Genomic DNA, 17057 nt, shown 5'->3' with positions numbered 1-17057 from the left:
TGGGAAAACCAATTTTAGATTCGAGGAAGTATTCTGGAACAATGCCTGGCTTGTACATTCTAGAATGAGGAAATGTAGCTCAGAGAAAACACACGAATGAGAAAAAGAGATTAGCAGAAATTTCCAGGATAGTTATTCTCCAGTGACCTTAGGTTCCAAAGCCTCGGATATTGTCTAAATTTATAAGGTGGAAGATGTGTCATCGGGGAAAAAGGTATGCTGGGACTTTTCTACAGAAGGCAGCTTCGTGAGTTTCAATATGAAGCTTGACTTTCGAACTTCTGAAAGCCCACCTTTAGAGTAATGATTTTCTATAGTATTTTGAAATTGAGAAATGAGAGCTAGTTCTTCTCCCATCTTATATTTTGGAAGGAGGATTTCTCTTTGCTAACAATCAACCACAGTCCTTCATTTTTAAATGAGTAATATGCATATAAAAAGTGCCTAATTAATTAGTGGTTAGCATGCTGAATTTCACAGACAGAACAAGTTTGTCCAATCAGAACCCAAACCAAGGAACAGAATATTGCTAGAACAGAGCCCTTGCTCTTCTGAGGTCTGATCTGTACCATAAAAGGGCAACCGTTAATCTTGATTTTGAATAAAATAGGTTGGCTTTGTCTGTTTTTGCACTTTGCTTTAAAAAAAAAAATGTACCGTGTACTCTCTGGTGTCCGCTTCATTGCCTTAGCATTAAATCTGTAGAGTGTGGGTGGACACACTTTTGATGCAATCTTCTGCCTTCCTCACCTGGCTCCTCTTTTTTGGCATCCTCCCAGGGCCATCCCAAGCACCCCACTCATCTCTCTGGGCATGCATTCTTGCCCTTCCTGGTTTCCCCTTTCCATGTACAATTATCTGATTTATTCCCAGAGTCATCCTTAGATGGCTCAACTTTTGCATGTCACCATGAATTGTCCATGAAATTGATTTCTCTGTAAAAAGTGCATTCTCAGGACTCATGAATACACACTGAAAGAACGACTGGACTAGTGATGAGTGATCACAGCACAATGATGTTCATGGGTGTTCAGTGGTATGTGTGTGTGTGTGTGTGTGTGTGTGTGTGTGTGTATATATATATATATATATATATATATATATATTTTATAAAATATATATATAAACTGAAAATGCTGCTTGGTACTAGAAATCAAGAGGCAACCAATAATGTAGCTAGCTCCAGCCCTTGAGTGGCTCAGGATAGCAATGGAAGACCATATTTTGCAATTAAGAGCTCCAGGAATGGACTGGGGAATCCAGAAGAGGATAGTGTGAATCCTGTTTCAGTTTAGGGAAAAGGGCTCCCTGTGCAAATGACAGACAGTAAATCCAGAGGGAACCTTTGCTTAGCCGAGTGTCACATGACTTGGAGGGATTTTTCTTGTTTACCCTCTCATAGTCCTGGATGGTCTGAATGGTCTGGCTTTCTGCATCCTCTTTTCCAGCTTCTGAGGGGGTAACTGTTATTTCTCTAACCTTTCCATCTCATGATTTCAATGACACAGAGCATGATTGTTTGTGAAAAATAAAGTATCACAATGGAGAACCAGTTGCAGGCTGAGTGCAGTGGCGTATGCCTGTAATCCTAGTGGCTCCAGAGGCTGAGGCAGGAGGATCGCCAGTTCAAAGCCAGCCTCAGCAAAAACCGAGGCGCTAAGCAACTCAATGAGACCCTGTCTCTAATAAAATACAAAATAGGGCTAGAGATATGGCTCAGTGGTTGAGGGCTCCTGAGTTCAAACAAACAAACAACAAACAAACAAAAACTAGTTTCATTGTCAGGACAATGGACTCGTTTATCTATCTATCTATCTATCTATCTATCTTTTGAGTGTCTTGCACATTTAAAGGTATCTTATTATAAATATATAGCAACAAAATGACAGGTAGTAAATCAATGTTCTAGGAACAAATTTCAAATACCAGAATCAACTCATATTTTCAATATCAATAATCATTTTTTTGGCAAAAGCACAGAATCCCAAATGTGGAAAAACTAGCCACCTGGATAGAGATCAGCATGGCTTCACAAGGCCTGTTGCATTTTCTGTTGCAAAAGAATAGCCTGATATATGGATTAGGAGCTGCTCTGTTTCTGGCATTAAAACAAAAACAAAAACAAAATTGCAGAAGAATGGACAGAAATGCTCTTGATGTGTAACTAAACCTACTTACTTGGGAAAATCATTGCTAAGGGATCATAGCCTTATCTGACTCCATGCCAAGAGGGTAGTAGGTGACAGGCCAAGTACAGAGGAATGGGGGCCTCAGGTTGGGTTCCCTAAGAGGTAGAACCTCTAAGGAAGGATTCATGTGCCAGTTTTCACTAAGTAGCACTTCCACAGAGAATCAGTAAAAAATTGTGAGAAGCCAGGAATGGAAGGAAGCCTAAAAGTTAGGCTCTTAGCTTCTTCCTACAGGGGAACTCTAGAATGTAAGCTGCAGCACAGGGAGGTTATGTCACCAGGCTTTGCCATGGCCTGGGAGGTTGGGTTTACATGTTCCTGCACCTGATAGGTTGCCCAGGATAAGAGGAATTTAAATTTCTAGACACATTGTGTGTGTGTGTGTGTGTGTGTGTGTGTGTAGATGACATTAAAAAGCTCAAGGTCAGTTCTACTAAAATGGATGTTAGCTCTTGAAAATAAGAATGTCGAGTGGTGTGTATGCATACAAAAATGGAAAAGGGTACTCGGTCAGACCTCAGTGGGGCAAACTTATTGCTCATTAAGTGTGACCAATGGTGGTACTAAAATATCTCGACTAATAACCAGAGTAGGGGAACAGGAGTAGAAAAGGCAGCATGATTACCTCTAGTCTGGCAGCTGGAAGAAGGACATGTCAAGAAAGGGAGCTAGGTGCTACTCACTGGGTTCCAGCACTGAATCGAGTCCTTAATGGGACTGTTGAGAGGAGTCAAAGCACTTTTCTTAGTAGACAATAAGTGCCTACCATGTCAAAGATGAGATATAAAGTCCAGATCTAGACCACCAGGCCCCTAGGGTGAGGCAGAGTCACCAAAAGATGGAACTGGCTTGTCTCTATGCCTGGTTGAGACTAAGCATATGGGAAAGGAGAAGATGCTGGGAATTTTGCTCCTCCAAACAGGTGACATTTCTAGGTTAGGGAACAGGTAAGATATTCAAAGAGGTTTTGTCTAGAATCAGATGCTTATCTCATATATATATATATATATATATATATATATATCAAAATTTTTCATGGTTCAAAATTTTGTACTTGTTATTCCAAATTCACTTTCATTGCCATCCTTTTTGGGGGGGTAAGAGGTGTGGGTGGGTACTTGGGATTGAACTCAGGGGCACTGGACCACAGCCCCAGAACTCTGTTGTATTTTATTTAGATCAGGATCTCACAGAGTTGCTTAGAACCTCACTTTTGCTGAGGTTGGCTTTGAACCCCCAATCCTCCTTCCTCAGCCCCCCCAAGCTTCTGGGATTATAGAAATGTGCCACAGTGCTCAGCGCCACTCTTTTCTTTTTTTTAATTTTATTTCAACTTCTATTTATTTCTTATCCACGACTAATAAGCTTTCTTGATGGTCTAAACATGCTTATGAGTGGTGTTACCACAATTCCTAAGCCAGTTGAGTCTATGTTAACTTTAAGAAATTCATTTAACACCTATTTATTAAATGCTTCTCTATATAAGAAATTTCCCACCATATCCTGGCCAAGGATTCAGAAGTTACTCAGATCCGATCATTCCCCTTAAGGAGCACATATGCAGGAGTAGCTTTGTAGTTCTATTTAAAATGTAGACCCAGGATGCCTTCTGGGAATACAATGCATGAGGCAATTGAACAAAGGCCTCCTTAAAATAGGCTTGCCAGATAAGGCATGGACACGAAAATTACTTGGGACATATTTCTACTAAAAAAAAAAACAAACAAACAAAAAAAAAAACACCACTTGTTTTTTAATCCTGTATTTTTATTTGCTAAGTCTGGCAATACTACCAAAAGTAAATTAATAAATAAATCTGGCCACTCCATGCCAGTGACTAATTCATCTCCAGGAAATAGGGCTCGGGAGAGCTTATCAACCATGCAGACAGACATCACTGTGTACCGGAGGAAGTGTAGCCAAGGGAGCTATGCTGGCCTCCCACACTTAGGTCCCAGCTCTGCCAGCTACCACCTGAGGCTCCCCGAGCCACAGGAATTAAGCCCTCTGAGTTGTTTTTCATCTGTATAATGGGGACAAAAAAACCTGCTTCCCAAAGTGATTGTTCGATAGCAGATGTTCAGGGAAAAGCAATCTCATCCCTTTTAAACAACAGACAATAAACATGTGTTATTTGTTGAAAATGTCATTTCCTCGAATGGGAAGAAAAGTACCCAGCAGAAATTTGAAGCTTCTTTGAATTTTCAATTCAATAGAAAATACTACTTTTGCCAAGAATGGCCAAGTCTATTCTGCGTTTCACAGGTGACGATCTGCAGAGTTCTGGCAGAGGAAGCAAGGGTTTCATGTGTCTACAAGTACCATGATTCATGATGACTCAGTCACATTTTGGGTTGGTGAGAGAGGCCAGGAAGAGCCATGTTCCCTCATAACTAGAATCATTTGTTCCCACAGTTCTTTATTTCAAACTCTGCCTTCCTGACCTTAGGAGCTCTGATCTCTGGGCTGTCCAGCTTCTGGTTGGTCTTTGGTTGATGAGGGTTAATACAACTGTCCAGCTGGTTGTGGAGCCAGGAGTAGGTTCTCCACTGAAGCATGCTCACACCCTTGCTACATGTGCCACCCGTTTTCATGTATCCAGCTCCATTTCATCGGCTGTACTTGCCCACAGCAGAGCCGCTGTTAGCATCGTTGCTTCTTACCTTGAAATGTACCGATCGAGTCCAAATTGAATCTGAAAATTACAAATAGCGTGCTATTTTTAAGACTGAAAATGCAACGAACGCCATGAATTCATTATGACAGAGCATACAAATATTCTGTTAGCAAAGCTCTTGCTGTCTTAACTCCATCAACTCCATCATTGTCAATGTGCCTTCCTGACAAGCTGCCAAGGAGACAAACTTTCTGTTGCCCTCTCAGGCATAGCTGTGTGCATTCAGAGAAATCGTTCACTTGGTTGGTATTCCACTGAGAAGTGGAATCAGTAAAATAGGGAGTGCTAGATAGATTCTACCTCCTCTGGGACCCAACAGAGAAGAGAATTCTATTCCAAGGAGGAGTGAGGCAGAATGTGCAGTAGTTATGACTGTATTTATTGGTTCATTGTGAGAAACTGGTAAATATCAGGTAAGTCCTCAAAGGAGTCAAGACAGATGGATGTGACAAAGCCCTCTACTCTCAGAAAGCTTATGTTCTGAAGCAGATGTGACAAGGCAGAAGGTCAAAGGTATTTAAGAGGCGGACCCACAGGACATACTCAAATTCAGAGGTACAAGTGATTATTCCCAGTTAGAAGGAAACAGTGAACATTTTTGTGGAGATGGCATTTAGGGACAGCACTACGGATTTTGTACATGCAAATGTGGAAAAGGAAGAAGATAGGATTTAAGATGTTTCAATTTCTGTGAGCAGGGACAGAGTGATTTTATATATAGGAAGAAATATGAGAAAATGAGAAATATGAGAATATGGGGAAAATGTATTGCAAAGGAAGTTGAGAACACACTGTAGATGCTTTGAATTCCAAGGTAAGGAGTTGGGTCTTTATTGATTGATAGGCAGTTGGCAGTCACTGAGGCTTTGAACCTGAGAGTGAATATGAAAACCACGCATCATACCTCGGAAATATGACACTGGCAACATCCGTGGGTAGGAACCCTTGGAAAGTAAAGAGAAGATGTGACATCAGGCCAGATCACTGGGGACTACTCTTTATTCATATTCACTTTCAAAACTGATTAGATGTGGGAAACTCCTCAGTTTAAGTGGAGAAATAGAATCTAAAGTGAGTCAGAAGCTTCACTGGATGAGGATTTGGACTGAGTGTTGGCCTCAAATCCTGACACAGATGTGCTATGGCATGTCTGGAAAACAGGGTCACTGGGAACAATGTCGTCTGCTACTATCAGCTGGCTTAGGGGGCTGACAAAGACTCAGTCATTTAAAAATGTGTGAAAATGATGGTATCACCATGTAAAATCACTGTTTTAATTGCTAAATAGTGTATGCAATATACATTTTTGAATGTAACTGTATTTAGGACCCAGGGAGATAGATGTTCAGAGACTTCATTATTATCAAATGGTATGTTAACATCATCCCACCCTCTCCACTAATTATCATGTTGATCAGGAAGGACATTTATGAGGGCTGGGGTTGTGGCTCAGTTGGTAGAATGCTTGCCTAGCATGTGTGAGGCACTGGGTTCGATTCTCAGCACCACATATAAGTAAATAAATAAAGTAAATATAAGTAAATAAATATAAGTAAATAAATAAAAACAACTAAAAAAAAAAAGAAAAGAAAAGAAAGGACCTTTTTGAGATTTGCTCTGTATCCTATAAGGGGCCAGACAGTGGAGGATTGATTGCTCTTTTATGATATTGTCTCCATTTCCAGTTAATTATTTGTTGGAGCTGCTACTGAAATAATTTGAGTCTCTAAAGGAAAGAGACATTAGATGATGAGGCTGGAGACAGGAAGCCCATCTCTTCTACAGAGCTTCTCAGTCACATCTTGTCTTGGTTCATCAAGGGCAGGGAAGGAATGTTGCTCATCTTTCTCCCACCAGGGTCCTGTTCAGGATAATACATAAAATACAATAAATATTGATGAGTGAATGAGAGAATCAAGGAAATGCTTACCTAACATGCCAGTATGGTTCTTTGGAAGAGTGAGAAAAAAGCTTCCCCTCCTCTGGGTAGACGGAGCCCTGGGTTAGAGTGTTTTGATGGGGGTAGCCAAGTGCAGAATGGATTTTAATCCCACTTGTCACATGACTGTGTTCAAGGTGCGACTTTTTACAATGTGGCATGTGAAATAATGATAATGAGCTGAGAGACCACTTCCTCCCCTCATAATGATAACAAGCTGAGAGACCAATGACCTCCCCCCTGCCCCCTTTATTTTTTAGTGTAGACTCATTCATTGTTAGAGATCAGCTCATGGGCATCTATGGACCGCATCTTAGATCTAGAGGTTACAGGGTCTTGCACTGAGTTGAGGCTCAACGCCTTCATTGGACACTCCAAAGGTGTTCAATACATGTTCCGCATTTTTACGTGATAAAAGTCAGATTTGATACTGCCAAGGCTCTTTGAAGCACTTTGCTATTTATCCTGCTTTTGCTTTCCATCAACATTCAAGTCAATTTTTGTCAGGGCTCAAGTTAATTAAGACTTTAGATCATGAGATGAGACTGGTTTGATCCTGGGGAGGCTGATGAGAAGAGCCTTGGCTCCCAAAGCAGCCAAGTTTTCTGACTGTATCTCAAATCACCTTAAAGAAGAGATTTTTTTCCTGTGTTCAGTCCCTGCCTGCAGAGCAGAGCACTAAGCAGGTGCAGCCTGTCATGCAGAACAAAAGGCAATAACTGGCAAATAGGCCTGAGAGGAAGCACCGGCCAGGCCAGGGAGCATCTAATTTTGGCCTCAAGGAAGCCTGTTGAGTGGGGATTTGTTTCTCCTCCTGTACAATGTGACACTGCGGAGTCAGATTGCTGCAGAAGCTGTGCTTTCTAGCCTTATTAAAATATAATCTCAAATCTCAACAAAGTGGTTCAGAACCTGAAAAAGCACTTTTCATTCACATTTATCTACATGAAACCCATAACAATGTAGTAATTTGCATTTGTCAAGTTCAAATTGGGTCACAAGCTTTTAAAATTCTTTTTTAAAAATATTTTTTATATTAGTTGCTCAAGACAATACCTTTAACATAGCATTGACTTCGTAGGAGATATTCTATGATTGTTATTTAAATAATTAGCCAGTGGAATCTCCCAAACTGATTAATGACAGGGACTGACTTCAAATTCAGGTCTGTCTGGTTTTAAACTCTGCATGCTTTTTACCTTACTGTCCCTCATCTTAATGTACAAGTGGCCATTCTGGATACTATAGGATCCTTTATCTGTTCATGTTAACCTTTGGGTTAATTGCCCCTTCAGGAGGCACCAACATCATTTCTGCAATTTAGTGGGGGAGGTGTCAGGGATTGAACTCAGAAGCGCTTGACCAGTGAGCCACATCCCCAGCCCTATTTTGTATTTTATTTAGAAACAGGGTCTCTAAATAAAATTTAGGAGTTTTTAGACAAGGGCACAGACTTCTTAGGGAGTCTATTTGTTGACTACAAATACCCCCAAATGTTGTCTTTGTTTTGAAGCAGTGACACTATCAGGCAGCCTGTGTTTGGCATTATACATCTGGCTTTGATGGGCTCCCATCACTGTGTCCATTACTGATCTTTTAAAGTCTATTCTGAATTTCTTATTCCACTGGAAATTGAGGTACACAGAAGACATTACATGTTCCATATGCAAGTTCATATAGGTATTGGCCAAATGAAAACAGGAAACAAAAATCTTGCTGTGCTCTGTTTTCGAAAATTCCAGACTCCCACTTCCACACCCCCAAACCTGGTAAATCATAATTGCATGAAACAATTGAAGGTGAGAAAAATGGTAGCATTTGAGCATAGTATTGTGGTATTAAGGAAAAATTTTCAGAAAATAACTTTAAATTAAAGAATTCTGTTTGTATTAGTAGCTGATTCTAGTACAATTTGCAAGATCATCATACACTAGTTTTCACAAGCCCAGATTCAAATATAATGGATTCAAATACTCAACCATATGCTGTTGTGTGACCTTGGGCAAGTTTCTTCTTCTCTCTTATTTAGATAGAATATCTTCAATCATAAACTAACAAGAATCATATTTCATAAGTATGTTGTATCATAACAATGTCTTGAAAATGAATAATAGATGGATATGAATGGCATGGCACATAATAAGTGCTCACTAAAAATAAGCTATCATTCTGTTGTTACTAAATTTCTGCTATGGTGACTACAATGTCATGGATTCAATTTGCAGTCAGTACAGTTGATTTTCATTCCCAAGAAGACTTTAGAGTTTGGTCCTGAGGTTTAACCACTTTGCTCATGTGATAGGTTCATATATATACATATATATGTGTATATATGTATATGTGTATATATATATATATACACACAATATCATATATTATTATATTAAATTATATATATGTATACACACACACACACACACACACACACACACACACATATATATATATATATATATATATATATATATAGAGAGAGAGAGAGAGAGAGAGAGAGAGAGAGTAAATAAGATGATATGTAAACTCACTCACATCTTTTTGGTTAAACAATGCTCATGTGGGTGTTTGGTATATCAGAAACCTCAATTGCCTTGAAAGAAACTTTTTTCCAATGTAATTATTGTCACAGATTTCTGCTGTTAGCAAGATTTTTAGAAACATAGGAGACCTTTTTGAGGGTCCATTATTTAACATATTATATTATGTATGGAAGAAAATATGATGAAAACATAATATTTTACAGTAGAATATACATTGTTACTGTTTCTCTGAAGGGTAATTGGTCATATTTTGTGAAGTGGAAGAACATTTCTCAATCAAGCAATAGCATTTCTGAGGGTCCATGTCTGAAGAATTCTTACCCATGTGCACATGAAGAAATGCATCCCAGAATATATGTGCAAAAACATCAATTGTATCAGGGATTATAACAGTACAAAAGTGGTAAGTAGCCCCTGCAATATTTTAGTTGTAAGGTTGACTAAAATTGAGATAGAAATAAACTAGATCTTTTTGTTTCTGTCTGTGTGAATCTCTAGACTTAAAGATGAGGGGTGGGGAAGAAAACTGTAAAAGGTGCATGTGCACTAGAATATCACTTGTGTAAATTGTTAATTCTATGGATATAAACATACATAGAAGAGATACAAAATCTGCCTGGGCATGACTAATAATAACTTCAGTGTGGTGGTTAAGTTTGGATGAAAATTTGGGAAGAGATAGAAGAAAAATATGGATTTAGAAGTTTTTTTAAAAAACAGTTTAGGTACTGTTTAAGGATTCTTTTAAATACAAAGAGATAGAAAAATCATAGCAAAATCTTAATGTCTTTTAAATTTCAGCTCAAATATATAAATATTAGTTAATATCACAAAATAAAGGTTTTGAAATTTTAGAATATCTAGGACACAGAGGAATTTTGTTTCCTAAGTTAATATCTTCTAGAGAGGTTGCTTAGGACATCACCAGCATTTTAAACCATTACTATTTTAAAATCGATTTATTATTAACTTGATCAATATGAATTATTTCTCAAAGCCTCATCAGGAGGCACCAACATCATTTCTGCAATCTTTTTGTTTTAGTCAGGGATGTGTCAGGGATTGAGCTCAGAAGCACTTGATCAGTGAGCCACATCCCAGCCCTATTTTGTATTTTATTTAGAGACAGGGTCTCACTGAGTTGCTGAGTACCTTGCTTTTGCTGAAGCTGGCTTTAAACTCATGATCCTCCTGTCTCAGCCTCCTGAGCTGCTGGGATTACAGGTGTGTGCCACCATTCCCAGCTTAGAATGTAAGCTTCACATACCAATTAACATCAAGTTTTCTTTCCCTGAACTCCATATCACTAGAGTCCTCTTGATAAGTTACTTAAAAAATCTAATTTTAAGTAATAAAATATAAATGGTGTCCTGGTCTCTTTTCTAAGCACTTCAGTATTTTAGTATCTGTCACTTGCTCTCTTGACCTGTAGGTCGGAATGTCGGCATGGCTGGTATCATAGCAACATGGCAGGCATAAGTTCCTCCCATCTTTTCCTCTGTGGGAACATATAAATTTATGGTCATTCTCCAGGTTACATGAATTAATTCCTCCTCCACCTGGAACATTAAATACAGTGCATTACAGTTTGCAAGGCTTGCCTTTGTAATGTTCTTTAGAAACACACATTAACTGTCTGCAAGTAAGTTGGTTGTTTTAATAATTCTCAATCATATTTCAAAGAGTTTACACTGTTTATTTAAATTTATCTTCAAAATAACATAGTTTTACATTATTCTGCCAATTTTACTGGTGGGGGAAAGTGATGCTCAAGATGAGGGTCTAGTTTCCTTACCTATGACTTCATTATTGGAACAACCGATTTTTAAACTCCAGTTTCAAATTTTTTTTTTCACACAACTGTAATACCTTTCGTAGTAGTAGCATATCATGTAAGGATTAAAAAAAATCTTGATGAGTTAAAGAAATTTGTTTTTAAAATTTGAACTTCTTCAGGGAAATTGAGAGAAAATACCACACTAAAATGTGTTCATGTGAAGCCAGTGGATTTGTTAAAATTTTACAATTTTACTATGTGTTTCGTATTATCAAAAAATATTTCAGATACTTTCAGGAAGTTTTTTTTTTAATTTTTAAATTTGTTTTCATTAGTGATACCTGACAGTAGAATGCATTTATGCACTTTGTTATATCATACATAGATGGGATATAATTTCTCATTTTTTTGAGTGTACACATTGCAGAATCATTGGTTTTTTTAAACATACTGTTTATCTCTCTGCATGGAAGTTATTTATCAGAAGAAGGTGGTTGTAGTTTAGAGGGAGAAACAAAGTCAATACAGATGGAAAAGAGAGAAGAAAGAGGGGAGAAAAGCAAATTTCAGGCCATCAGAGTGCAGTGAAACTTGTTCACACATTTTCTTTTTTGGATAAACTTGATTAGGTTGTGGCTGGCAAGGAGGGCTGCCTGGCCATTCTGTCCCCCAGTGGGTTGATTAGTGAAATCAAAGAATGTAGTTTCGGTTATTTAATTCCCACTCCCCATGAAGGGTCAGCTGAGGAGCATCCGCCAGCAGTCTGCCTTTCAGTAATGGCAGCAGGAGTCCCACCAGCCACAGCTCTATCTTGGCCAGGGCTGGCCGACCCTGTCCTCCTTTAGCTTAGTTCTCACACTATCCCCTGTCCTGTCTCCACAGGTGAGGGATGTATGAGAAGGACCTTCCTGGAAGATATTCTACTCAGGAAGGTTGGAGGTTAGTCTTTTTATTTATTTTTTTTCTGATCAACATAATATTTGTAGATAAGCAGGTAGAAAAATGGGTTGGTGGCATGAGTCATCATTTTAGAGATGTAAGGAATGTGACAGATGGATAGAACACTCTGAGACTAGGCTAGAGGGAGCACAGGAGCACAGTGGATTGAATAAGTGGTCTGGTGCCCTTAAAATGGGGGAGGCCTTGAAGATAGTTCTGGGAGCCGTGAGTGGCCATCATAGATTATTTGGAAGAGTCCAGCATGAGTAGATGGGCATCCAGGAAGCCTGAAGGCAAAGGTCCGTGGTGTTTTGGGTCTGCATCAGAAACTACCTGTGAGATCTTATAGTTTGTCTAGCATTGAACACATAAAATTTTAAGAAAAATCATAATCTCAAACTTTAAATAACATAGTTGTTTTGGTGAGCTTTTTGGCCAATGTGACTGAAAGACCCAACCATAACAATTGTAGCAAAGGAAAAGTTTATTTGGGAGCTCTTAGTTTCAGAGGACTCAGTCCATGGACAGTGCTCCATTCCTAGGGGCTCAAGGTGAGGCAGAAAGAGAATAGCAGAGGGAAGCAGTTCACGTGATGATCACCAAGCAGAGAGAAAGACTCCACTAGCCAGATGCAAAGTATATACCCCAAAGACAAGCCCCTGATGACCCATCTCCTCTAGCCACAACTTCCCCACCTTCAGTTACTGTTCAGTTAATCCCAACAGGGGATTCATTCACCCAATCATTTCTTCTCTAAACCTTCTTGCATTGCTTTACACCTGAGCTTTTGGGGGACACCTCACATGCAAACCATAACAGTACTGTAATAAGAATCAAGGAGATGCATTGTTCTTAACCATCTACCTCATATTGTAAAAATCTAACCAAGTATATCAACATTGAATTTTTAAGTATGTGAACATTCAATTTGGTGTTTTAAAGGCAATTGCTCTTGCTCTTTGGACCCTCAAAATAAATGATGACTTTTTATTTAAAGAAGCCAAAGCAGCACATTTAATAAGAATGTGGAAGCCTTCTGCTTAATACCAAAGGTGGCATCTCCAAAGACATGAGAAATCCCAGAGTTTCCTTTGCTGGCTTTCTAGATGCTGTGATTTGTTGAGAATTAGCATTAGAAGGGGTCCTAGTGTATCCCAGAACAATTCCTCTCTCCTGTGGTTGGGGCAACACCTGCTAACTGATCTTCTGCCTCAAGTTCCTGGTCTCCATGGTCTAGCCAATGTGACTCTCTGCTGGAAATACTTCAGCATCTTCCCATGGCATTAAAGGGGAAGTCAAAACTTCTTACTGACATCTACGTGGTTTTAAATTACACATGTATAGTGTACTGCTCTTTCCACATCTCTTGCTATTATGAAAATTGCTCTTACTTTCTTTTCTAGCCATGTTTACCCTACCTCCTGATGCATTATCAACTTCACATGATATTTCCTCCAAGCATTTCCAAATTCACCTTCTTCAACTCTGAAGGTTGAGATCTTGAAGGAGGACACAATGGGAAGAGTAGATGCACTTTGAGGGAGGAAAAGTCCCCTGGTAGAGCAGATATGTGTGACTTGTAGAACTAGGCACCAAGGAAAACAAAGGAACAAAAATCCCTTTGCAAAACCATGTGAAACATTTGAACCACTCAGCAAAATATGACATACTGATGAATCCATGAGATCCCCAACCAGCCAAGCTGGCCGGTGACAGGTGTAGCAGGCAGAAGCTCCCTTTAGGCTCTTATCACCAGGTCCGACAGTTCATTTCAGGAGACTCAAAATGAAATTATGGCTGCCGTTAATGCTGAGAGCAGCAGAAATGTACTAAGAAAAGAAGAGGGGTGGGAATGCCTACTAAATGCAACTCATTCCCAATAGCCCGTGCCTTTCACCACGGTCCTTACCTCACTAGCTAACACTAGCTAGTTTCAATTTCTTAATTAATAAATGGAATTAATACCATCTCCAGGATAGACAGATGAAGATTAATTTGGGCCATGTTAATATAATATCTGCATAGTCCCTCGCCTATAAATTATCCCCAAACTTTATCTCTCTGCTACCAAGACTTTGTATTGTCCCAGCAATTAATGAAGGTAGGAATGCAATAAATATTAATAGTGAAAGCATAAGGATTCCCTTTCCTCCATTCATTGCCTAATGTGTTCTTACGCATTTGTCAGGAGAAGTTAAGTGGTTTTTTATCTTTAAATTGTTTTTGTGATCTTTCTTGTGAAAGTGCTATTTTCTCTTGTGTGTACTTATATTACTCCATTACTAAATATGCCAGGTTCTCCCTGTAGGGCCCTGGATGGCAAGACCTATGTTTTATTTTCTTTCTTTACTTCTATCATATGTGGCATATAGAGTTTAATAAATATGTATGAATGAACGATGAATGAATGAATGAGTAGGTGAACAATTAGCTAACAATGCATTTAGCAAAAGGTCATGTGCATTCTCAAACATGAGAACATTCAGCATGCTTCCATCTGTCTCCAGTGATCCCATCTCCCTAGTGACCTTCCTAACTCTGTGCCCTCAGCCTTGGAACTTCTAAAGTCAGGGCCACAGACTACAGCTTGTCATCGTGGGCTTTGCCCATAGTCTTAGACTAGTAGATCAAGATAATCTTTGCCTTCCCTGAATAACTCCAGAGCTTTGATTTTCCTAAGATGTTTGGGACTGAGACCTAACTCTTATGACTGAGTTCTCAGCATCTATCTCAGTGGAACAAGTGTCCTGGTGAGCTTCCAGATCTCCCTGAAGGATAAAAGGACTTATTTTCTCAGTTCCTGAGAGTGCTGCTGGCAGATGGTGCTCGATTAAACAGAGCCACCTTATTCAAAGAGGTGTCTCCTGCCTCCTTTATAGGGCAACTTATATCCAGTGACCAGAGGTGTCCACCTCACCCCAACTGGGGACACCACAAAATGGCCATTCCAACTTCCTCTCTCTCTCTCTCTCTCTCTCTCTCTCTCTCGTACTAGAGATTGAACATAGGGATGCTTAACCTCTGAGCCACATCCTCTACCTTTTTTTATTTTTTATTTTGAGACAGGCTCGCACCAAGTTGCCTAGGGTCTCGCTACGTTTCTGAAGCTAGATTTGAACTTGCTATCCTCCTTTCTCAGCCTCCTGAGTCACTGGGATTATAAGCCTGCTCCACCATGGCTGGTAGGTCTCTCTTGATACCACTTAAGGCCTTTATTGTTCATTCACCCAGGTCCTCCCAAAATCCTGCTTTTTTTCCCTTCCTTTCTACAGATTTGCTTCTGAGAGCATTTCCTGGTGACCCCTCCTTGTGCTAATCTTCATCTCTGAGTCTGTCTGGTTTTCTGGGAAAGTACCTTGTGAGAGTTAATGCCAGGAATGGTGGAGAAAGAAGGCACTAAAGAATTTGGAGACTGAGATCTCTCACCACCCAGCTGTTAACAGAATCCCTCTAGATTCATAGCAAGACCCTGGTATAAGGTGACTGACTGGTTGTTGTTTAAACTTACACCTTTGATGAGCTGGAATGTTATTTCAGTACCAGGGAATATATTATCAAGGGCAATTATAAGATACTTGTAAAATGTAGAGGAAAATGCTATATATTGTACTACCCACTCTGTGTTACACAGCATACATGATAAGGATAGTGCATTTGGATGGCTGCTGTACACACAACTGACATCTGGAGAATCAAAAGAAAATACTATATACAACTAATAATTACATTTGATGTGAAAGTAGAAGGGAGTGCCAGGATAGCATATAAAGAGTCTCAATTCTTGCCATCAGAGGGCAGATTATGCCATGGACCGACACCAGGTCTTACAAATAAAGTAGCAAAATTATTAAATATAAAGTAGCAAAATTATTAAAATTTTACTGAGGAAGTTCTGCTATGACAAATTTATCAGCCTATTTAAGAAAGAACAGGACATTGACATGTGGGTTGGAGCATATGGGTTGATGAATCTCCCGATATTGACTACTCAGATTCTCATGGTCTCTCTGTGCCTGAGGAAGTGGCTTACACTTCCCTATTAATGGGTAGTATGTGGCCCTTGCTTGAGGATGATTCAACGTTCTGTGAGCCTCAACATGCAAATCCTCCATAGGATCTGCTCCTGCCTCCCGTCCAGGTCATGATGTCAATAACGTTTTCACACTAGGTCCAGTTATACCGGGACCCAGTTGGAGTCATGCTGGGCTTGAGAAGGGAGTAAAAAGACTACATGCCAAAGCAGTTGCAGAACCCAGCCATCACTTCTGGTAGAATCCTGGAACACATGGAAGATTCTGAATGTGCTGGATCAACGAGACAAGAATGGCAAACACTTTCATATGATGCTGTGTCCTCAGTAAGTAGGAAAACAGGTTGTGAACCAAGGTGTGGAAGCAGTAGTGCTGCTCACTACTATTCCTAGAGATTCCCTTTAGGGTGATTTGTGACTCCTGCACCCCATTTCTAGATTCTTAGACATGCTAGTTGCTAAAGGAGAAACTTCCAGGTAGAGAGGTACAGCGAGATTCCCATCCAAGTGCAGGATATGGCTACTGCCTGAGCAACTTCAAGTTCCTCTTGCAAAAGGAGGAACAGGGCATAAGAAGAGTCATCATCTTGGAAAGGATAATTAATAACGACCATCAGGAGCAAAAGGATATTGGTATAATGGGGGCAAGAAGAATGTATTTAGCTCCCAAATAGTGTACTTGGGCATGTTTTGTTACATCCTTGCCCAGTTTCATGGCAAATGAACAAGTATAGCATCCTTGGCCTAAGGCAGCTGTGACCAGGTACCCAGAATTTTTAGGTGTGTGGATGTGGATCACACCACAAGGTACACTACTGAGACAAGCAGAGGTTTTAGACAAGAATGAAGGAATCCAGAGTCAATAGCAAAGGAGAGAGACACTGAAGATTAGTCACTGCAGACCAGCTGCTGAGCAAGAGTGCCGCAGTCCGGCTGCAGCAAAATTGCCGGGGGTGACGAACAACATGT

This window comes from Urocitellus parryii, chromosome 3, assembly GCF_045843805.1.
Source record: "Urocitellus parryii isolate mUroPar1 chromosome 3, mUroPar1.hap1, whole genome shotgun sequence".
NCBI lineage: Eukaryota > Metazoa > Chordata > Mammalia > Rodentia > Sciuridae > Urocitellus > Urocitellus parryii.
The sequence above is the reverse complement of the archived record's forward strand: the minus strand, read 5'-3'. Positions refer to the sequence as shown.